The sequence below is a fragment of the Colossoma macropomum genome, unplaced genomic scaffold (genome assembly GCF_904425465.1).
Source record: "Colossoma macropomum unplaced genomic scaffold, Colossoma_macropomum, whole genome shotgun sequence".
NCBI lineage: Eukaryota > Metazoa > Chordata > Actinopteri > Characiformes > Serrasalmidae > Colossoma > Colossoma macropomum.
Window position 1 is genome coordinate 48,279,539 of NW_023494789.1, and position 23,539 is coordinate 48,303,077.

Here is a 23,539-nt window from a genome sequence, read left to right on the forward strand (position 1 = left end):
TCCTCATGGTGCCTTATGGGGCTCCATATTATTCTGCTGTCATTCTAGATCATTCCTAGTACCAGGGGGTCATTTAGTTGGGCAATGCTGCACCAACACTAAACCAACTGCAACCCCATTCCCAAGTTGGAACACTGTGCAAAATGTAAATAAAAACAGAATGCAATAATGTGTGGATTATTGACAACAGACAACATGGCATCTGTGTATTTGTTTCGACTGGAAACGAACTAAATCAAAAGGTGGTCTCTGACTTTTGCACAGTACTGTAGATCTGACTCAAAGAGCTGGAGCCGTCCTGCCCAGACCCCATTGCATCTGCATAGTCAGTCAGTGGCGTTACGGCCTCTCTCTGACGTCACGCTTTGTTTCTTTTCTTTTTTTCCCCCCCCGGTTCCGGGGTGCAGTCTCTCGCCTATTTATTTAAACAGCATCAATATTTAAAAAAAAATGCAACTGATGTCTTCAACACTCTGTAGATCTTTGGAGAAGATTTTTGCCACCTGAACCATCCAGGCACCGTGAGGAGGATGGTTCACGGTGCCTTATGGGGCTCCATATTATTCTGCTGTCATTCTAGATCATTCCTAGTACCAGGGGGTCATTTAGTTGGGCAATGCTGCACCAACACTAAACCAACTGCAACCCCATTCCCAAGTTGGAACACTGTGCAAAATGTAAATAAAAACAGAATGCAATAATGTGTGGATTATTTAAACCTTAAGTTTAATTGAAAATATTACAAAGACAACATATATATATATATACATATATATTTATTATTCAAATTTTATTTTATTTTATATATATATATATATATATATATATATATATATATATATATTTTGTGCTTATTTTAACGATTAATGTTTAGTGTTTATTTAGTGTCTATTTAAATTCACACTTTTCCTGTTTACTTTCTATTTAATGTTATTGCTACACCATGGGGTCTGAGAGTAACGCAATTTCAATACTCTGTATGTCCTGTACATATTGTAGTATTGACAATAAAGCTGACTTGACTTGACTTGATATAAATGTTGAAACAGAGAAATTTTCTTGTCTTTTTAAAAATGTATGGCCATTTTTATTTAATGCCAGCAATATGTTCCATAAAGTTGAGAAAGGGGCAACAAAACACTGGTAAAGTTGACACTTAACAAAAAAAAAAGAAATAACTGGTGGTTAATTGGCAGCTAGACAGTAACATGCTTGGGTATAAAAAGAGCATCTCAGAATCACAATCTCAGAGTCTTTCAGAAGTAAAGATGGGGAGGAGTTCACCACTCCGTAAAAGATTGCTGCGGCAAATTGTGCAACAATTCAAGAATAACATTTCTCATTGTAAAAATAGCAAAAGAAAAAAATTGGGGATCTCATCATCTACTGAACATGGGTGACGTGCACATCTGTGGGGGCACTTTCAATGCTGACTGATATATACAGGTTTTAGCAACATATGCTGCCATCCAGACGACGTCTTTTTCAGGGAAGGCCTTACTTATTAGAGCAAGATGATGTCAAACCACATTCTGCATGTATTACAACAGCATGGCTCTGTATTAAAAGAGTCCGGGTGCTAAACTGGCCTGCCTGCAGTCCAGACCTGTCACCACTGAAAACATTTGGTGCATTATGATATAAAAATATAGCACAGGAGACCTCAAACTCTTGAGCAGCTGAAATCCTAGGTCAAGCAAGAATGGGAAAACATTTCACTTTCAAAACTAGGGCAGTGTCTCCTCAGTTCTCAAATGCTTACAGAGTGTAAGTGGTGATGAAACACAGTGGTAAACATGGACCCGTCCGAACTTTTTTGAAACATGTTGCTGGTATCAAATTCAAAATGGGCATATATTTTTCAAAAAACAATGACAGTTTTGCCATTTAATATGTTGTCTTTGTACTCTTTCCAATTAAATACAGGGTTTACATGTTTTGCATATCATTGCACTACATTTTTTTTACATTTTGCCAAATTCCCAGCTTTTTGGAAAATGAGGTTGTATTTTTATACATGCTTTTATAGCAACAGGTGGCAGAAAACAATCAAAGTGAGAGTAAAAGTGCCTTCATATACACAAGACTACATCGAGTAACACATTAGGGTTTGAATTCATCATTCTGTATTGGCTGCATTTTAGAGATGTATGTTGTGAGAAGATAAACTAATTCCTCCTGCAAGCCCTTTTGCGGCTTTTGGATGCCCCACTTGTGATTAAGTTCTGGCGTAGCATAACAGAAATGAGTTTTATTCTCCACTATCCTACAGAAAGAAGAAGAGCAAGGCCAAACCGCAAAAAATACTATCTTGTCAAGTGAAATTATCTTAAGTCTAGTCAATATATCCAATATTTCTCCTGTTGAGATTGTTGTAAAGCATTTTTTTTAAGATTATTTAACTTATTTGCAAACATTTGTTGACTTGTTTTAAGTAGTGTTATTAAGTAAAATTATCTCTGTGCTTGAAACCAGCTAAATTATCTGCCAGTATAAGAAATATTAGATAAATCCACTAGAATTAAGATACTTTTACTTGACAAGATACTAATTTTTGCAGTGCACGGATGCAGCAAGAGCAGGAAGCTCCTGCATATTCACCATTGGTGCTCTTTTCCCTCACACATGAGCATACATCAATAAAACAGTTAAGCTCCCAGCAGAGCCCGGCTCTTGCCTGCTAAGTTTATGAGAGGAGGAACGAATAGAAGAGGGGATGGATGAATGGAGAGAGGCGAGAGTCCCTCAGGCACAAAGAGTAAGAGTCCTCAGCAATAACAACACAATCAATCAGGTTTCGCGTCTATCAGGCTGAGCTTTGGCATGGCTCCCCAGCGTCGCCCTACCTTCTCCATGTACTCCTGATTGCGGTAAGAGGATATTGAATATGAATGATAGGACACAAGCTGTTCATAGTACCGAGAAGGTAAATCTGTATGTTATCAAGTCTTGTGGAAAACATTTCCCGAATGCATCAGCGTTTTAAAAGTGGCTTTGCAAAACCAAACGATGGCCTCTTACTTAAGGACAGGTGCCTTGATGTGGATGGATGGAGATGTTTTGAAGTGTACAGTTCGTGCATCTACACCCTTGGGTTGGGCGGAGGCGACTTAACATAGGTTGATGGGGTGCTGAAATATGAATGACAAGCATGAATATTTGGTTTGGATCATGATTAATATTTCATAGTGTAGTACGAAGCCATTAGCTTCAGGACTCGTCTCGGAGACAACGCCCAAGCTATGATCTAAAGTGACACTCCGTCCATACAGAGAGCTCTCCTGTCCCACCGTCCACCAACACAGCAATGATCATGACAAAATGGCATCATCTGAACAAAAGCAACCAGCGCTCCAGTTCTCCTTAGTGTCTGTCACTTTGGGCTTAATTAAGCTCACTTACAGACTTGGTCCCTCTGTGCTAGTCAATAGGGTGTGAAGGTTGCCCCTTGCCACAACGTTCACGCATGGGAGAGCTCGCACAGAGCCGCTGTGCCTCTGGCACGCCAACGGCAAGCTGCCGCCATCTCTTGCTCGACCAGGCTGAAGATGAGCTTCGCCCCAGACACGTTCGCCAACTGCTGAGGCGAGAGAAGAGTTCACATAGATACAGTACGTGCGGAGACGACTCTGTCATGACTAGCAAGCCAGAAAGTGGAGGCTGAGGATGTAAATGCACTGCAACCGTGTTTACCAGACACAAACTGGGCTTAATTTGTGGGTAGCTGTGTCCAAAAATGAGATTGCTCAATTATGAAATGTATAAAAGGGCTGAATAATGTATTAAAAACCATAAGCAACATGTTACAACTACATACTGTCGAATTATGTTTGTCTATAAACAGTACTGGAAAGATTTCTAACCCAATATCAGTTGTATTTTTTTAGTAGGCTTAGTGATTTTATTGGTTCTATTTCTTTCCAAACCAAAATCAAACCTTTATTTCTGCATAATAAATTGTAGAGAAGTAAACAAAGACCCCGTTTACATCTGGTCATTTAATGTCGTTGCGTTATAACTGTTGTTTGGGGGGAGGACCATGCCTGAAAGCCCTCCTTCTTCTAATCTAATGCCCCATAAATTCACATCCTCACCTTCCGTTCCCATGACGTAGGGTGTGCAATCCCCACCACCACCCCATCTCCTCCCTGTTCCTCAGTCCTACCAGAGCTATGAGGGGGATCTGGCCTTCTAGCTACCGGCAGAAGCTGCCCAGAACTCCAGCCCAAGTTCTCAGAGTTCTCCCCCTCCCTCACTCAGTCGTCCCTCATACTACCACCACCATGTTGGTGTATAGTCTAACCTCACAAAATATGACGTGGAACCTGATGTTACTTTAACCAGATGCATTTTCTGTTTCTCACATAAAACAACATAATTTTCCTAATCTGTAAATGAGTTTTACTAATGAAAAGAAATCTGAAATATGTTTAAGTGTGAAAAAAATATTAGATATACCCCCCATTTGCCCTTCTAATACATTATTACAGTAATTTACATATGGATTTACCTTCTGAAATTCGAAAGCCCAATATGTTGTTTAAAAAGAGGGTGAAAAATACACTTATTTTATGTGTACTGACTTAAAACATCTGTGGTATAGACTGATGTAACAGTATTTGAAAGAAAAATGGTTAATTTAGAAGTTTTTTTTTACACATCTGGGACTTTCTGTGAGTTTTCACATTGTTTATAGCTAACGATATCTAGCAAAGGCAGCCTACATTTAGTAGGGTGCTCACCTGATAGTATCGGGTGCTAACCTTATAGTATTAGGTGCTCACCACATAGTATTGGGTGCTCACATCATAGTATTGAGTGCTCACCACATAGTATTGGGTACTCACTTCATAGCATTGAGTGCTCACCACACAGTCTCTGGTGCTCACTTCATAGTATCGGGCGCTCATGACAAAGTATTGGGTGCTTACCACATAGTATCGGGCGCTCATGACATAGTATTTGGTGCTTACCACATAGTATCTAGTGCTCACCACATAGTATCGGGTGCTCATCACATAGTATCTCGTGCTCACCACATAGTATCTGGTGCTCACCACATAGTATCGGGCGCTCATGACATAGTATTGGGTGCTTACCACATAGTATCGGGCGCTCATGACATAGTATTGGGTGCTTACCACATAGTATCGGGCGCTCATGACATAGTATTGGGTGCTTACCACATAGTATCGGGTGCTCACTTCATAGCATTAAGTGCTCACCACATAGTATCTGGTGCTTACCACATAGTATTGGGTACTCACTTCATACCATTAAGTGCTTACCACATAGTATCTGGTGCTCACTTCATAGCATTGAGTGCTCACCTCATAGTATCTGGTGCTCACTTCATAGCATTGAGTGCTCACCACATAGTATCTGGTGCTCACCACATAGTATTGGGTACTCACTTCATACCATTAAGTGCTTACCACATAGTATCTGGTGCTCACCACATAGTATTGGGTGCTAACCTGATAGTATGTGGTGTGCACCAGATATGTATCTAAAACAAAAATACACCACATCCCTTCAGGGGCTCGATAGGAGTCTGTATTACCCCAAACAACAAAGCAGTAAAGTTAGAACACAAGGGTTAATTCTGATGGATGAAGAGAGGAAAATGGTCAAATCAAATTTGTTTTGGTACAAAACTCTACACAAATGTCACAAAAGTGGACCTGAGGTGAAAAAGTAAATGTAATTGTAGGCTATGCATGCATTTTTATTTAAAATGGAAAAATCTCCAACCAGCAAAATGTCTCCCCAGTCAGGACTGTTGTTGTTTCATTCACTTTGTCTTCACAATGAGACTGCACATTCTCATGCCGCGAAGTGCCCATCCAGCAATCTTTCGAAGTTTGATTGCTTGTGTGGAATCACATCAGCCTGCTTTAGTATTCTGATCCCACCACGCACAGCCAATCTTTGAAGAGAGGCATCGTCTGGAGTCCCTCACCTGCTCTGTAAGCATGATGGAGCAGCAGATTTGGAGGACAGAAGCTGAGACAGACCTGAGCTCCAATCAGCCCGGCTCTGAGAGTGGCCAGAGCAGGGGGACCTCATTATTATCCTGACCAGAAACTTCTGGATCAACGCTGTGAACTTGTTTAGCCATTTACTTTGGTTTTATCTCTGTCTCACGAGTGTAACTCTTCTCTCCAGCCTCTCTCTCTCTCTCTCTCTCTCTCTCTCTCTCTCTCTCTCTCTCTCTCTCTCTCTCTCTCTATCTCTCTCTCTCTCTCTCACACATACAAGCTTTCTCTGCCTCTATTACTCACTCCCACAGCCCTACTATCACGCTCCATTTCGAGCCTCTTTTCTCTCCTTCTCTGCGGTGACAAGTACATGGGGGACGATTGTGAAAGAACATGTGGATGCTAAATTGGAAAAATTAGACCCTTTACTCACAGGATTACAACACAAGCAACCACACAAGAAAAGCAATAAAATACCACCCAAAACAAAACCCTCCTGCTTCAGAGGCTGAAAAATCTAACACAAACTCTCTCCGACTTCAACGTTTTTTGGCAGTCAGGGTTGGCTAGCCACATTATGCTTTGAGGTATACACGATGTATGAAAAATTAAAAAAGTGCGATCCTCTCACCCGAAGGCAGAATTCTCTTATTGACAGCGAACATGATGCTTCAAAAACTGTTCAACAATATCTTTTTTGTTTTTTTTGTTTTCTTTTCTCTTTTATGGTCTTGGAAGATTTATTGTTCCATGAGAACACCATGTTTGCCCAAGGGTACGATACAGTAATATGTCTCTCTCATTCTGTACGCTTAAACGATATCCACCTACACGGCACTCTCCAGCATAATTGCTCCAGATGGACTGAGCTAGGGTTGCAAATTTGCTTTAAACGCAAGAGGCATGTTTTATGAAACGTGAGATGATGGTAATGATGATGAGGAGGGTGATGTGCGCATGGATCCATCTGTCTTTAAAGACTTCAGAGAGCCTCGCCTCTATAAGCCTCACCGTAAACTGTGAACGAATGTAAGTCTATACTGAGGAAAACAAGATCAAGGTCTGCTCTCTTATGATCAAAACACATATATGAAATGACTCAGACGTACAGCAGTGATAATAAAAGAGCCTGAGCTAATTGATGTTTTCCCGCTTTGTGCAGAGGCTTTTGGCAAAATCTATATTCAATGTAAAAAAAAATAAATGCCACAATTTTGACCTTGGAATTTGCTGTGTGTATGTATATATATACTTTCTTAGCCCCCTTTTGCCCTGTTCTTCAGTGGTCAGGACCCCCATGGACCCTCACAGAGCAGGTACTATTTGGGTGGTGAGTCATTCTCAGCACTGCAGTAACACTGACGTGGTGGTCGTGTGTTAGTGTGTGTTGCGCTGGTCTGAGTGGATCAGACACAGCAGTGCTGCTGGAGATTTTAAACACCTCATTGTCACTGCTGGACTGAGAATAGTCCACCCACCAAAAATATCCAGCCAACAGCGTCCTGTGGGCAGCGTCCTGTGACCACTGATGAAGGACTAGAGAATGACCAACACAAACTGTGCAGCAGCAGATGAGCTATCGTCTCTGACCTTACATTTACAAGGTGGACTGACAAGGTAGGAGTGTCTAATAGAGTGGACAGTGAGTGGACACAGTGTTTAAAAACTCCAGCAGCACTGCTGTGTCTGATCCACTCTGACCAGCACAACACACACTAACACACCACCACCATGTCAGTGTTACTGCATTGCTGAGAATGATCCACCACCCAAAGAGTACCTGCTCTGTGAGGGTCAATGAGGGCCCTGACCACTGAAGAACAGGGCAAAAGGGGGCTAACAAAGTATGCAGAGAAACAGATGGACTACAGTCTGTAACTGTAGAACTACAAAGTGCACCTATATAGTAAGTGGAGCTGATAAAATGGACAATGAGCGTAGAAACAAAGAGGTGGTCATAATGTTATGCCTGATTGGTGTATGTATGTATGCATGTGTGTATGTGATGGCTTTGAAAGAGTCAGACGTGCGCAGAGCAGGCTGTGGTTAAAATGTTTAATAAGGGCTAATCCAGATATGTAGTAAAAATAGGCAAGCGTCTAAACATGGGCAAACGGGGCAATGCAGGCAAAGCTAAATCAGAATGAGAGAACACGAGCTAGAGGTCACTACACAAAAAAGAAAACAGAGTCAAAAAGGGGTCAGGCTAGAACTGAGAACGAGAAAAATGAGCAAGAAAACAAAACCAGGAAGTCAAACACAGACATAATGGCTCGGTGATGCACAGTAGGCTGATACAACACTTCACAATGAGGCCACGGACAGAAACAGGTTATATAGGCACTAGAACAGGTGTCAACAATCAATAATCAGGTGAACGGGAGCGTGGATAGGTGGATGGTTGAGAGTCTGTGGTCATGTGTTCCCCCAGAGGATTCTGGGAGTTGGAGTTCTGAACAGAGTGAGGCGTATTAGTCTCTGCTAAGCCAGCGGGAGGCGTAACAACACATTGGTTTCACTCATTATCTCTAACTTATCACTGCCTAATTTAAACTGCACTAATCAGATGTTTTTGTTAAAACTGATTGAAGTAGGATGAGTGTCAGGAGAATTAAAACTGGCTAAAATGTGATGTGTTGCGCTGCTGTAAGTCACACTGTAAAATCTGAAAAAAATCATTTAAACAATTTTTTTTACATGCACAGGCTGAAAAAGAAGGTCCGGCTCGATGTTTAGGTCTCAAATGCAAAATCAGCATTATACTGATGAAGATATGATGACAATAATAGATAATCCACTCACATCCTCAAAAGAAGCGTCCTTCACAAAGTTTTGACTGAGTTCTCTTTCAATTATGAGATTCATCCACTCAGGGAAGGGGTCCGAAACACAACTCACGCTATAAAATGTTCTTTTGTGTTATGACCTGGTTTGGGGTCAGGCCATAACAGAGAATGAGAGTGGGCCCTCTCCTCAGACCTGCTGCCAGACCAGACACCAGACAGCATGGAAACCAGAAAATGGCAGGTTTATTTACTTTAAAAGCTCGTAAGTTGGGCGATGGCTTCAGGGATGAGTGTACGCCAAAATAACAAACAAAATAACTAATGATTACAAATCTAACTAACTAAACCTAAAAACAAAACAAAAATACGAAGGGCTACCCAATCTCCTTGCTTCAAAACCAGGAGAAACAGTAACCAAAACAAAGTAGGACTCGTCCCCTACTTTCCAATTGTCACAGAAAGTTTCACAGAATCTAACAAAGCTTTCATGAATTTTATAAGCGAAGCGAAGAGTCTCGTGAAGAGTGTCGTGAAGAGTGCTGGGCTGGTCTGGACAGGTGTTCTTCCAGGTCATGTCAAATGGGAGAGAGCCCGGAACATCTTCCAGGTGGAAGCTTGGTGACCTTTTATACAGGAGGGCGCCCCCAAGTGGCCAATCATGTACCTGCACAGGAACAACAACAACGGAAATACATAGACAAACACAAAGAAAGGCTATTATTACGACCGGGGGTCATAACATTTGCATGTTACATGCAATTCCACATTTCCACCAGGGAGGTCTCCAAATACCCAAAACTTACATACGTCCCCTTTTAAACCCACCAATCACACAAGCAAAACACGCATGCTAGCAAAACGCTACTGTTAGCTAACAGAACTGTTTACCTTGCAAGAGATAATGTTTAATTTTACTGTATGTAATCTACATGCTTACTGCATGCAACATATTCAGTTACTCCACTAGTTAGCCAAATAAGCAGCTGGTATTTTTTGAAACACCATATCATTCTCGCCATAAAGTCTTCCACGAAGTGTGATTTACATATTTGCAGCATTTTTATTATCTTCATACTTTTTCCAGCTGTGATTGTCGTTTCTTTTCTATATATTTTTCTTTTATCTGTCTACCGAGGGTTCTTTACTACATGTCTGATTTTTTATATATTGAGTGTGTTACGCTTTTGAAAATGAAAGTTTAAGCGGCTGTTACAGTTATAGCTCATGCCTCACTCATCCTGTCCTAGAAGCACAACAAGCTCATCATGAAGTGCATCTTGATTTCTCTTCCGGAATATTTTTCACCCTTTGGCTTTCAAGTGAATGAGTTCTGTGTAAAAATAGGGGCTGTCGAAAGAGGAGAAAATGAATAAAACTACTTAGATCACGATAACAGCAGGCTAACAAAGAAGAATAAAAGGTGGCATAAGCAGACTAAACAGCTGTTAATGGGAGCTAACTATCCAGCTGTTTACAGAAATGTTAACCGTCACTGTTGTTGTCATGACTCTGGAAACTGACAAAATGAAAAACTACCAACCTTGAGTCAGTCAGGGGGTCTTTATTTTCAACCGCCCAAATAAACCACCTTCTGTTTTATTATCTTGTCCATTGATCTGGTGTAATCAGTCGTTTGACAGTGTGTCATTCGACATGATCAGTTGATGTGTGACACAACTACTTTGTTGGCCCACTTTGCAGAAATAACAGATGATAGTTCATTTTCTTCTACCCAGTTTGTGTTTGTTATCTGCTAGCACTTCATCACTGGTCTGTTTCTGCCCACAGGAAGCTGTTTGGCTGGATATTTTTGAAAGGTGACTGTTCTCAGTCCAGCTGTAATAACACTCTAATAACAGCGAAATAACACTCTAATAACACTTTTCTATGTGTTACAAACAAGAGGCCCTGTTTAGAAGCCATGAGAAAGTTATTCTGTCAGTCTTGTTGATGTTGAATAGCAGCTGAAGCCTTAAAAAATGACTTCACTTTGATTTAATCGGGTTAAAACGTGTATCCTTGTTGCGCATCAATAAATCACAATATATGTCCAAAAGTATATAGACAGCCCTTTTAATTAGTGAATTCAGCTACTTTAAGGTCACTTATTACTGGAACAGGTGTTCAGTTGCACAAGCACCTGTATAATCTCCATCGAAAATTATGGACCAATAGAATGGGACGCTCTGGAGCAACCGCACATGAGACTAAGGTCACCATGCTCAATAAAGCCCCCCAGCATTGGGCTGTTGAGCAGTGAAACTGTGTTCTCTGGAGAGATGGAGCTCCATCCAATACCTTTGGGATGAGTTGGAGTTCCAGAACTGCTCATCCAACGTCAATACTTGACCTCACCAATGCTCTTGTGGCTGAGTGCAATCACATCCTCACAGCAATGTTCCAACATCTAGTGTAAATCTCTCCCAGAAGAGTAGAGGCTGTTACTGCAGCAAAGGGGAACAAACTCCCTATTAATACCCTTCATTTCAGAAGAACTATTGAGCAGCTGTCTACAAACCAACACAATTGTTTTTTTTTTTCCATACATTTGGTAATGATTGTGTTCCGGTAGTACATGTGGATGAAATATACACATATTTGAACCAAGTAAATTTGCGGAACCTTTTTTTATCCACGGGAGAGGAAGTGCTAAAAGTGTCTGAATGGTATGCAAAAGGCTGAAAGTTTTCTCCTAAATCACGCACTTCTAAACACCCACTCGGATGCTTTAAAAGTAACCCTGCTCACTGCAGAGGAGCTCTGGAAAAAACCTGCAACCAAAGCAATTTAGAAAGGCAAAGTCATTCTATGTTCGAACTTTAGTGACTTCATGCTTTTAAACACACAGGAAGCATTTCCCAAAGCAGCCATTCAATATTGATCACCCAGGGGACGAGCGAGGGAACGCTTTAAAAGCAAAAGAGAGAGTGTATGTGTGAATATTTGCTGATAAATGCATAATTGAAATGCGAGTAATGAGGTCAGCGTTGAAATGCTGTTGGAATAGTTGTTTTTTTCATGTATTATGAATGGAAATGCCCAGTACAGTCCAGATGTTTTTAGCATGTTGCTGTGTTGCTGCATTCGCCATCCATGTTAGAAAGCTAATTTTCACTCACTGGCCACTTAATAAGCTCCACCTACCTTATACAGTGCTGTGCAAAAGTCAGAGACCAGCCTTCAGGAATTTAATTTCTAGTCATAAGTACATGTTGTTCATTTTTCAGGAGATATTTCTGAGATCTTAGGTCTTAGATCTAAAATTTGCATACGGAAAGAGAAAATGCAAAATAGAAGTCTTCAAAACTAAGGTTGAAAAAAGATTAAAAGCTACAGAGAAAATGGGGCTCCTAACAACCACCTGGAAGACCTGGTAAACACAAAAACTGCCCCCATCAGATTAACAGCACTTAAAGCTTTCATCTCTGAGAGAGAGGAGAAAATCAAGCTGCTTCAGATCTGAAAACATCCACAGGTGTTTCTGTCCATCCTTCCACTGTGAGAAGACGACTCAGCGCTGTGGGTCTGAAAGGATGTGTAGCTGTCAAGAAGAACCTCACTGAGAAAAGGAGACGGACACGTCAAACAAAGAAGCTGAACGATGGACTGACCACCCCAGAGTCCAGACCTCAACACCACTGAATGTGTTAGATTACTTCAGAAAATGATCAACCAGCTTCTAAGACTGAACTTTGGAGGTGTGTCTGCAGATTCTTTGAGGAACTGAAAGTGAGTCTCCTGAAAAGAATGGAAGCTGGAATAAAGGGAAAGAGTGACTCACTGAATACTGAAAAATATTTAAATGGTTGTTTTGACTGGAAATTTAAAAAAATAAGGGCAATCTCAGACTTTTGCATAATGCAAGTGTACTTTCCAAAAGTGTATTTAATATAAAAAGTACAACTTCTAACATACCTTAATACATACTAAATGTATGATTATGAATAATTTTTAACAACCTAAGCGTATTTTAATCATAATTAAGCTACGATAAGTTATACATAAAATACATTTAATTGTGCTTTCAAGTTTTTTTAAACAACTTAAGTTGCACTTAAGTAGATTTATGAATGTAAGAAGGTATTTATCAATAGAACTTATTACCCTTGGAATGTATTGTAAACATACTAGTTAATATATAGGTACATTATTATACAGTGTAATTTATTGAATTACACTGCAACTAAAATGCACTTTAAAATGCATTTTAAAATGGATTATCACTAAATATCATTAAATACTCTTGAATACATTCAGAAGAAATAAAACATGTATTTTTAAAACATGTATTTCATTTTCAAAAAAATCCAAAAGAGTATATTATATATGCATTTACATACAATACTTTACTATGTAATAATACAATAATTTACTATGTATTTCAAGTACACATTCAATATACTTAAATATGCTTCCTTTTTACAAGGGTGTACATTGTAAGTCTACAATAGGTGTCTACAGTCTGTAGCCCATCTGTTGCTGCACAATTTGTCAGCACTCCTCTACCCCGTCCATTATTGGTCAGCTGGTCCGCTGTTGACCAGATATCATTTTGGTGGTGGACCAAATACTGAGCGTACAAGAGTTTCCAACAAAAATATATAACATAAATATACAGAGTGGCTTTCTGGTCAAAAACTGACCATTGTTGAAGGGCTAGACGGTGACTAATGCGCATTTCTCATCACAACAGATGGTGTAAGTCTCTAACTGTACACCAGCAATGCTAAAGTGTAAGAGGACTTAAGTGCCCACTTACATGAGATATGTTTTTTATATTAAGATCTACTTGTTTTTTCACAAAACTTTATTCCACACAGACAGACCATAATTCACACACAACAAACATATAAACATTTAAAAGAATAACATTGTGCTAAAAGTGTGACAGGTTCTTCTGGTAGTTTAATGTGTCTCTTATTCAGTGTATTGGCAGTAATAACAGAAGACAAAGCCATTTTGGTAAACGTTCAAAAATATCCTCCAGTGCTGGAGTGACTCATATGAAGTGCAGCACTGAGCTGAGTTCTACTGTTCTTTGTATTTGTGTGGAAAACTCTGCATGCCAAGTTCCCGTTTGTACTTGAGTGAATGTAAATGGAGTCCCTGGCTCATCTTCTTTTATACCCTGGACATCAGAGTAAACTCCCATGCTATCAGTGTAAATAATGAGGAAGGGGACCTTCATCCCTCTGTTGCAATTAGTCTGATCGTTTCGCACTCTAATTCGGCTTAGCTCGGGCGGAGAGGGAGAGATTCTTTAATAAAGGTCAGGCCGGTTTTGTCCCCAGATACGGCACGCGCTAAATCCCTTTGATGACAAAGTGTGAGTAATGCTGTCTGCTTCCGAGGACTCTATCCGATCATCGGTTCTGTAGCAACGGAGAAGTTGGAAAGACTTTGCTTAACATGCTGTAAACTGTGGGACTTTTTTATGGCGAGCCTGCAGGTACAGCTTGGAGCATTCGTGAATTAAGCAGCGTTCAGAGATGATTCATGTGTAGGGGGCCTCCGGAGTGTGTCACTCAGTGACGTACGTCGATCCTGTGAAACGTAAATCAAACCTCCGTGGAGAGGATTTAACCTTTCGATCATAATTCCAGTGCATCAGAACGAAGAGCCCAAATGAAAAAACGTGTATGTCTCATATGTATATATGTGCAAAAAATAGCTGCTGGATTTAAAAGGCTCAGCCATTGGTTCCGGTAGGGAACGAGGCTTCTTCCAAGTGTTTGGAAGAACATTCTGGGCCGAGATCACTGGCTTGTGTAATCCTGTATAGAGACAAAGGGGCTGTCTTCAGCGCCTCGCTGATGCCTGGCTTGCCGTAAGCCTCTTGTAAGTACAATTTCAGGACAAAACCGGGGGATTTCACCGAGCACTTGGAACGAGGGGCTTTCGCTGTCATTATGGGGCCTGTGCAAGCGGGGGTCGGGGATTACTGCGCTCCGCTGGCTAAATAACAGCCCTGTGAAATATCCCTGATTGGGCCTCCGTAATGGCAGGTTCATACACTCTAAAAAATGCCAGAAAGCGTTTCTTTGGACAAATGCAATTGAAGAACCAGCTTTGGAACCTTTCAATGGATCGTTTCATATGGAACTGTTCTCGTAAATGAGTTGTGTGAAGCGTAACATAAAGGTTCATCAGTTAAAAGGTTTTTTTTTTCATCTAGAACCACACATCTAAGAAAAGAACCGTTCAGAAATCTTTATTTTGAAGAGTTTATATGGTAAGGGTATGGAAGTTCAGAGAGGCCATGAGGCAGTTCTAACTTTCTGGACTTTTCTGGACTATCTTGATCTCAAGATAACAAATGTTGTTTTCTCAAGATCATTTCACATGATCTCAAGAATATCAAGATGATCAAGTTTTTTGAGAAAACGACTTTTGTTATCTTAAGAACACAAGGCGAGAATGTTGTGATCTCAAAAAAATACTATCCAGGAGACCTAACTATCGCATCTCCAGCAGGAAACCTTTCCGCAAAAGTAGAACAGTTTCTTGTAAAATGTTTCTCAATGTTGGGTTTTTTACGAGGCTGAAGTCGCTTCTCATTTGCCAGCTTCTTGTTCGAATTTTCCCGTTCCACCTTAAATGGTGCCTGAGCGCCAGAATGTAACTGCTGCACCATTTAAGGTGGAACGGGAGAATTCGAACAAGAAGTTGGTGAATGAGAAGCGACTTCAGCCCCACAACTTTTTAGTGTTTGACAGTTTCTCGCTGCAGATTAAACATATCAGGAAACCAGCTGGAGTGATTATAAATGCAAATAAGTCAAGTTATCACCAAATTATCGATGTTCTCTCTCTTTGTCTTTTGAAGCTACTAGCTAGGTGGGATTGTTGTCTGTGTTGCTATGGTACCAGCAGTCTGTGTGCCAATCTTCAGGGTCAAAGGGTGAATTAGCAGTTACACATTAACTCCAGAGTTTAAGACCATTTATTGTTAAACTGTGTTGAACGATCAGCAGAGCTTTATTTTACTGCAAAGGAGGATTATTTTATTTTTACCTAACAATCTAATTCTGCTGTGGAGCCACAACAGGACAGTAAAAGACCCGCTCCAGAGCCGCATGTTGCCAACCCCTGACCTGTACCAACAGCCTCCTAGCTAAGGCTGAAGGCTTCTGATTGCATCAGGAAGGTAAGACACATGCTAGTGAGGTTTCCTGTTCAACTTACTGTTTTATAAGATCACTATACTGGATCTTAAATATACTGGATCTTAAAAAATGTATTTTCTGGGCCAAACCCAGTGGAGTAATATATAAATATAGCTCTGTAAAATTAAGAGATTTTTAACCCACACAAAATAGAGAAAATCAAATGTCTTAACCTGCAGAATCAAAAATAGCATAAAACCTGAAAATGTGTATTGTTACACCACAGCACTGCACAAAGCACTGACAGCTGAGTATCCAAAATAAAATCAAAGGGCACCACTTTTGAGCGCAGCAAGGTGACTTGATTGGGCTAAATTTCAAGCAATTTGGAAGAGAAAAAAAAGGTTTCAGGAAAGCTTCTGAACTATACGGTAGGATTTCTGTGCAAGCTCTGAAGAAAGGCTCGTAGATTTCACTATGAATCACATCTGCACTTGACTGACAATCGCAGACCCAAAGTGGAAAAAAAGACTGTGCTCAATTTCACTGTTCTCCTATCAGAATCAATATCACACGTTCCTCGTTAATGTGAAAGCAGGGCTCTATAGCACTCATTGTGATAGCTGTGGGGTGACCGGCATGTATATAATTACCCACCGCTGACAGAATCCACTCCCTCTCTCTTTCTCACGACTTGGTAACAGAGGGCTTCTGATGAGATCCTGAATTGCTTCCTGGCCTTGTTTGCTCCACGGCTGCTGCTGGCAGACACGGAGTCCCTCGCAAGAGCTGAACTCAGCATGGGGAAAAAACGAACACCTGCTTCTCTTACATAATCACAATACAACAACAATTTGGCGTAGATTCATTGAACACATTTCAGTGTCCATTATATGTCTGAGGTATACATTACACTGTTTTTATGTTTTCTGGAAAATGTTTATAATTTATTCTCTAGTCATTTTTATTTATGTTTGATCATTCTCAGCACTGAACTCTTTTATAGCAAAGTTTGATTTGGTGTAGTGGTTTGGGAATTTGTAACACATATCTTGTGCTTCTACTCACTGGCCACTTTATAAGAAACACCTACTTTGTACTTCCACTTATTGGCCACTTTATTAGAACAACATTGTACTTCTACTCAATAGCCATTTTCTTGGAAACATCAACCTCGTCCTTGGACTCAATGGCCGCTTTATTAGAAACACCTACCTTGTATTTCCACCCACTGGCCATTTTATTAGAAACACCTACTTTGTGCTTCCGCTCACTGGCCACATTATTAGAAACACCTACCTTGTGCTTCCACTCACTGGCCACTTTATTAGAAACACCTACCTTGTGCTTCGACTCACATGCCACTTTATTAGAAACATCAACCTTGTCCTTGTGGTCAGTGACCACTTTATTAGAAACACCAACTTTGTGATTCTGCTCACTGGCCACTTTCTTAGAAACACCTATCTTGTACTTCCACTTATTGGCCACTTTATTAGAAACAACAACCTTGTGCATCCACTTGTTGGCCACTTTATTAGAAACACCCACCTTGTGCTTCTGCTTAATGGCCACCTTATTAAAAACACCTGCCTTATACTTCCACTAATTGACCATTTTATTAGAAACACCAACTTTGTGCTCCCACTCACCGGCCAGTTTATTAGAAACACCTACCTCATAGATCCACTGTATGTGTGTACACTAACAGACAGTCTAAAGTGGGGGTCTCTAACCACATGGGTTGTAAATGTGCATTGTACCTAGCAATTCAATTAGCTTTTAGTGGGGCCTTTTTGTATTTAGAATTTAAAGTGCTGTTTAAAGTCGTGGAGATTAGCCTGCACAATCAGCAGGCTAAGTGTTTGCATCATGGGTATTGTTCTTGGCTTTGTGCGAGAGGATGACTAGGGCTTTTGATTGATTAATGGTTAAGAGCTCATCGATTGGCTTTGCTAAAAGTGCTAGGTCAGACGTATTTCAGTCTAATGGGCAGAACTCAGATAGGCCTGGACAGGCTGGACTGCTGTAGAATAGCTTAATGAAAAATAATTAATTAATCGGGAATATAATGTATTCAAGGCTGTGTCTGTGAGTGTGTGTGTGTGTGTGTGCTTGCTCACACAAGTGTGTGTTTATATGGCTAAATGGGTTACAAAAGAAAAAATTCTAAAGTCCTTGTTCTTATGATTCATCCTCTCAGGCAGGCCTCACATCATTAAGTCCCACACAATAGACCAAATCTTCTATTTCCATAAGCTTTTTTTCCCCATTGAAAGACTCACAGTGCTTTGGTCAGATAACGGTGCATCTGTGCGGTCTCCATCTGAGAGAACTCAAGGCCGTCTATGATAGAAATTAAAAACAAGATTATAGCAACACAGCACATGAAAGGAAAGATGTCTGCATATTTTCCTATGCAGAATGTGCATCTTTGGCCATCTTTGTTTAGGGTCCAGCAGAAAATGGCTCAAAGGCTTTGGCCAGTTAAAGCCTTTGAGGTATAGCTTTCACATTTTGGAGGCTGCAGGCATATCAGAGACTACTGGATCTGCAGCGTTTGCTTATTTGTGCAGTTATGGGGAGTTTTTATTTATGAGAACGGGCAGATGGCCTCAGTCTGAACCAATAACAATTATTATGGGTTTGGGCTGCTGATTGAAAATCCTTTGGTCTCCTGGACAGTTTAAATATGTCTATACGGTTTCAGAATTCTTGCAAATGAAACGAACCCTTGCAATATTTGCAAGCGTTTACAATTTTGTCCTATCGCCACATTATTTACGCATTAAACATACAAACTATGTACAAATTAATATGGAATGAAATTCAGAATCTGGAATCTTTCAGTCTATATATGCAATTTTCATGCACATGTAGACGGTTTGCATGAGCAGTCATTGTTTATTTGTTTGTTTATTTGTTTCCACTTCATTTTATTTACAGTTGTACTATATTTACATACCTTGCCTGTTCTGCCTTGATTTGTCACACGGATGGTTTGGTTACCCTCTACAAGCACTTGATCACAAAAGATTATTGATTAAAATTCAAGATCATACAGTCATATGCAAAAGTTTGGGCGCCCCTGGCCAATTTCCATTGGCCATCCACACTTCAGAACATTTTACTGTACAATTACTGTTCATTTGCTGAATTTAACATATTGAAAAAATAATAATAAAATGTGGATTGTGCGAAGGTTATGGCACATTTTATATTTTATAATACGTTAATCTCAGCAAATAAATATACATTTTTCACTACAGTATGAAGAGAAAATGCCACATTAAAATATGTTCTCTGTAAAGAATGTTTACCTATTTTCACTTAGAAAATCAACAAATAACATGGAATTTAACTAGGAGTGTTCAAACTTTTGCAAATGATTGTAATTTAACTATGAATAATGATGATTAAATGATTAAAACTCTACACTTATTTTCTTGTTTTTTTTTATCAGGAAGTATATCAGGTATCATTATGATCACACATTCCTACAGTTCTGTATGCAGCATTTTAGCCTTCAACAATAACAAAAGAGATCCTGGTGGGACGGGTAGTGATGGTGAAGAAGGTATGATGAGTTCTAGGTTTAAATTCCTTCATGCTTTAAAGAGATGATGTTGTATGGAGGTCTTGATGTCAGAAGTTCTACAAAAAGATTCAACACAAAAGCTTCTATTATAGCAGTGCATCCCAGGCCTGGATGCAGAGAAGATGGTTTGATGCATGGTTTTGTGTTTTCCTGCTCTGAAGCCTCTCATTCATTCATGGAGGGCTGGATAATTAGATGATGAGTTGAGTCAGGTGTGCTGGAGTGGGGAAAACATCAAACTGCTCATTCAAGTGTGAGAGAAACATGACATTGTTCATTCAAGTGTTTTTTCCAATCTAGGACAAGGATTGGATAACACTGCCCTATAAACAATCCAAGTAGCCCTACAATTGATCCAAATTGAGCTTGGAAGTGATATTTACAGCATTAATAATAATAATAATAATAATAATAATAACAATAATAATAATTAAAACAACACATGCAGCAATGTTTAAAGAACATATTAAAGGGGAATTCCACCATTTTTTTTTAAAACTCCTGAATGATTTAATCATTCAAATGTAAACAAAGTCATTCAGAGTGGTTTGATGTGAAATTCTTCATTCTTGAGAAACTTTACTGACTCAGATTTCTTTACAGTCTTGCTCATAGAAAAAAAAATGCAATTCTAAGATGCAAATATGTACCACCTGTGAATCTGTCTTATGAGTTTTGAAGATGGTAAAACAGTGATAAATCTGAAAAAAGACATTTTATTTGGGGATTATTTTGCTTCACAACAACCTGCAAATAACTCTCCACCATAACGTCACTATTTTCCGTAATAACTGTCTGTGAAGGAGCTTTTAGAGGCTTCAGACGTCTGGTTCCTATCACCACCACTGTGAACAATTCTTAGTAAGTTTCTCTACAAAGGAGCATTTCAACCCAAACCACTCTGAAAGACTTTGTTCACATATGTACCTTTTAATGGTGTAGCAATTTTGAAAAATTGGTGGAATTCCACTTTCATATCTTCTTTAAGTGTTTCATATTTTGTCTCATGAAAAACATTCAAACGATCCATGATTATAGAATAGAATAGAATAAAATAGAATATGTTTATTGTCTTTGCACAGCAGTACCTCCAGATTTAGGGCGCAGAACCCAAAGGTGCCATCATTACTATCATTATTATCACTATTATTATTATTATTATTATTATTATTATTATTATTATTATTTTTATCCTCATGAAGTGATGCATCTTTCTGGCTGACTGACCGAGGCTGGGGGGGGCATAGACAGGCTTTAATAGGCTGGGTGTATTAACAATAAAGACCTTATCTGTGGGTTGAATGAAAGTGAAGGGCCATGCATTATGCAGCGGTGAGAGCGGTCCTGCAGCTGTTGAACATCACCCAGGACACAGAGAAGTGCCACCAAATTAATATGAAATATGCCTTCCATTATGAATGAGGGCCAGGTGTGCCTCGTTAAATCTGGGCCCGCTGTCAGGAACACAGCGAGCACACACACACACACACACACACACACACACACACACACACACACACACCACCAACACCACATAAATAGCTGTTTTTCAGAAGTGTGCCATCACACCCCGTCAGTGAGTCGGTGGTGACAGACGCCACAGCTGGGTAGAAGACACCGAACAGTGTGTATCTCTGCACGCATGGGGGTAAGAGTGTATGTTAATCAGCAAATCATTCACCCTCTGTGTGTGCTGTTCAAAGCTCCTTAGACCACATGCTCTCCCTGAGGTGGTGCTGGTGCGGAGCGATGCCCCCCCCAAGCCTCCCAAGCATCTTTCATGCTTTGTGATTTGTCTCCACCAACTGGATTTGATCCATCTATCCTCCCAGGCAGTCAAACAGCCTGAGAACATGAACCTCCACAACTTTCCGTCTGCTCTTTGAGAATAGCCCAAGCCCTGGCAGTCCAGCATTGTCCAGAATCACGATCCCTTTATTACCTTTTTTATGTTGACCTCTATGTACAATCTTAAAAATAACTATGTTAGAAAGGTTCCTGTGAAGCTGTACCAAAGAAGAACCACTTGTGGCTCCATAACGCAGAGGTTCTCAAACCAGTCCTCAGAGATCCCAGACGGCCCACTGGGATTGAACGAAAATGGAACCATCTTGGGGTCTGTGAGGTCTGGTTTTGAGGAGCATTGCCATGAAGAACTTTTCAGTGGGCGGTTCTTTAAAGGGAGATTATCGCAAACGAGATGTTTAAAGTAAAGAATTAAACAGTTTCCACAAAATGCAAAGATAATTTTTCCACACACACTTAAAAAGATGGTTCTTTAAAGGTTCTTTAGTAAAGAAAATGGTTCTATGTAGAACCATGAAGACTCAAAGAACCCTTTGCATGATTAAAGGTTTCTTTGTATCATGAAAATGTTCTTCAGATTGATGGAGAATGTGCAGTAGATAGTTCTACATAGAACATTTTTAAAACAAAAAGGGTTCTATATAGCACCAAAGACTTTTGGGTGCTTTATAGAACCCTTTTTAAAAAAGGTGCTATATAGAACCATCTATAGCACATTCATGCACATTTTCAATCAATCTAAAGAACCCTTTAATGATCATTTTCCTGCATGATTTAATTATGCAAAGGGTTCTTTGAGTGTTCATAGTTCTATATAGAACCATTTTCTTCACAACGGGAACCCTTCTCTCAAAGATGCAAGCTTTAAGTGCTGTTTATCTGATGGGGGCAGTTTTGGTGTCTACCAGGTCTTCCAGGTGGCTGTTAGGAGCCCCATTTTCTCTGTAGCTTTTAATCATTTTTTGAACAGTTTTGGAAGCTCCTCTTGGACTGACCTATTAAAGCTGATTATCTTACAGTATATCTGATCTCCTCAGAAATATCTCCCAAAAAATGAATAACGTACTTGCCTTAATGGCCTTAATAGCTGTTTTGAATGGAAATTAAATAAATGAAGAGTGGTCTGTACATAAATGTGCTGATTACAGGTAGTAAAAATAATATAAACAAACACAAAGATGAGATTTTAGAAAATGCAGTGCATGAAAAGTGTACAGGCCATTTAAAGTACAGATCAGATGAGATATGACTAACAGGTGCAGCTGTTGGAGATGATGTGCTGTACAAAATGTGCAAAATCTACAAATATCACGAGTCAGGAGTTCAACAAAAGTGCAAAATAACCAGTTATGAAATATAAGTCCCGTTCTGAGCTGGATGCAGTGCTGCAGGGCGTGGGATGAAGCTTCTTGCGTGGCATCCAGGCATTTCCGGACTCATCCAGGCAGTCCTGCTTTGTCCAGGCCTGGCCCGATCTGGAGGTGCCAATATGACCTGCCGCTGGCCTTGAGCCAGGTGCTTCTGCTGGGAGCCGAGGCCGAAAATATCCCTCCAATTCATCATGGAGAACGCCAGCTGGGCACAAATGTGTTATGTGTGTGCGCAGTGCCTCGTCGCTGGTTATTTCCCGCTGACCGAGGGTGGGCCTTTCACAAGTGAAGGGGGAGATGCATTATTTAGCTCTTACTCTATAGGCACACTCAAAGTGACATGTTCAGTCACAAACCGATGACAACATAAGGTGAACATGCATTTACTATGTATGTATATGCATTAATTAAACAGAAAGGATATTTCTGTTGAAGACAGGGAGCTTGCCTGCTCTCTCTCAGGCTACAGTCACATTACAAGCCTCATTGCTCCAGTTTTTTGCTCAGATCCAATCTTTCTAATTCGACGGTCCAGATTCACGTGGGTAACTGACTGGTCTCCGTCATTAATGCCATTAAACAACCTACTTGCTCATGTTAAATCAATTACATCAATGTGAACTAAGAGAACAAGCCTTTGTCACATAGATAATTTGCTCTGAGCAGCTCTCAGCTGTTCATTATTAGAGCAAGACAAAGTGAAAAAGGTCAGATTTCTTTATATTATCAAGCAGTCATCTTTTGTTTTTCTGGAATTCATGAATGTGCATTTAGTGCTGAGATCAGTGCTGATATTTCTACTGCCTTTCTGAGATTGTGCTCAAAAACAGTATTGTTTAGTGAGCTGTGGTGAAACGGTTAATAAGAAAACTCATGTCTGCACACTTTCACAC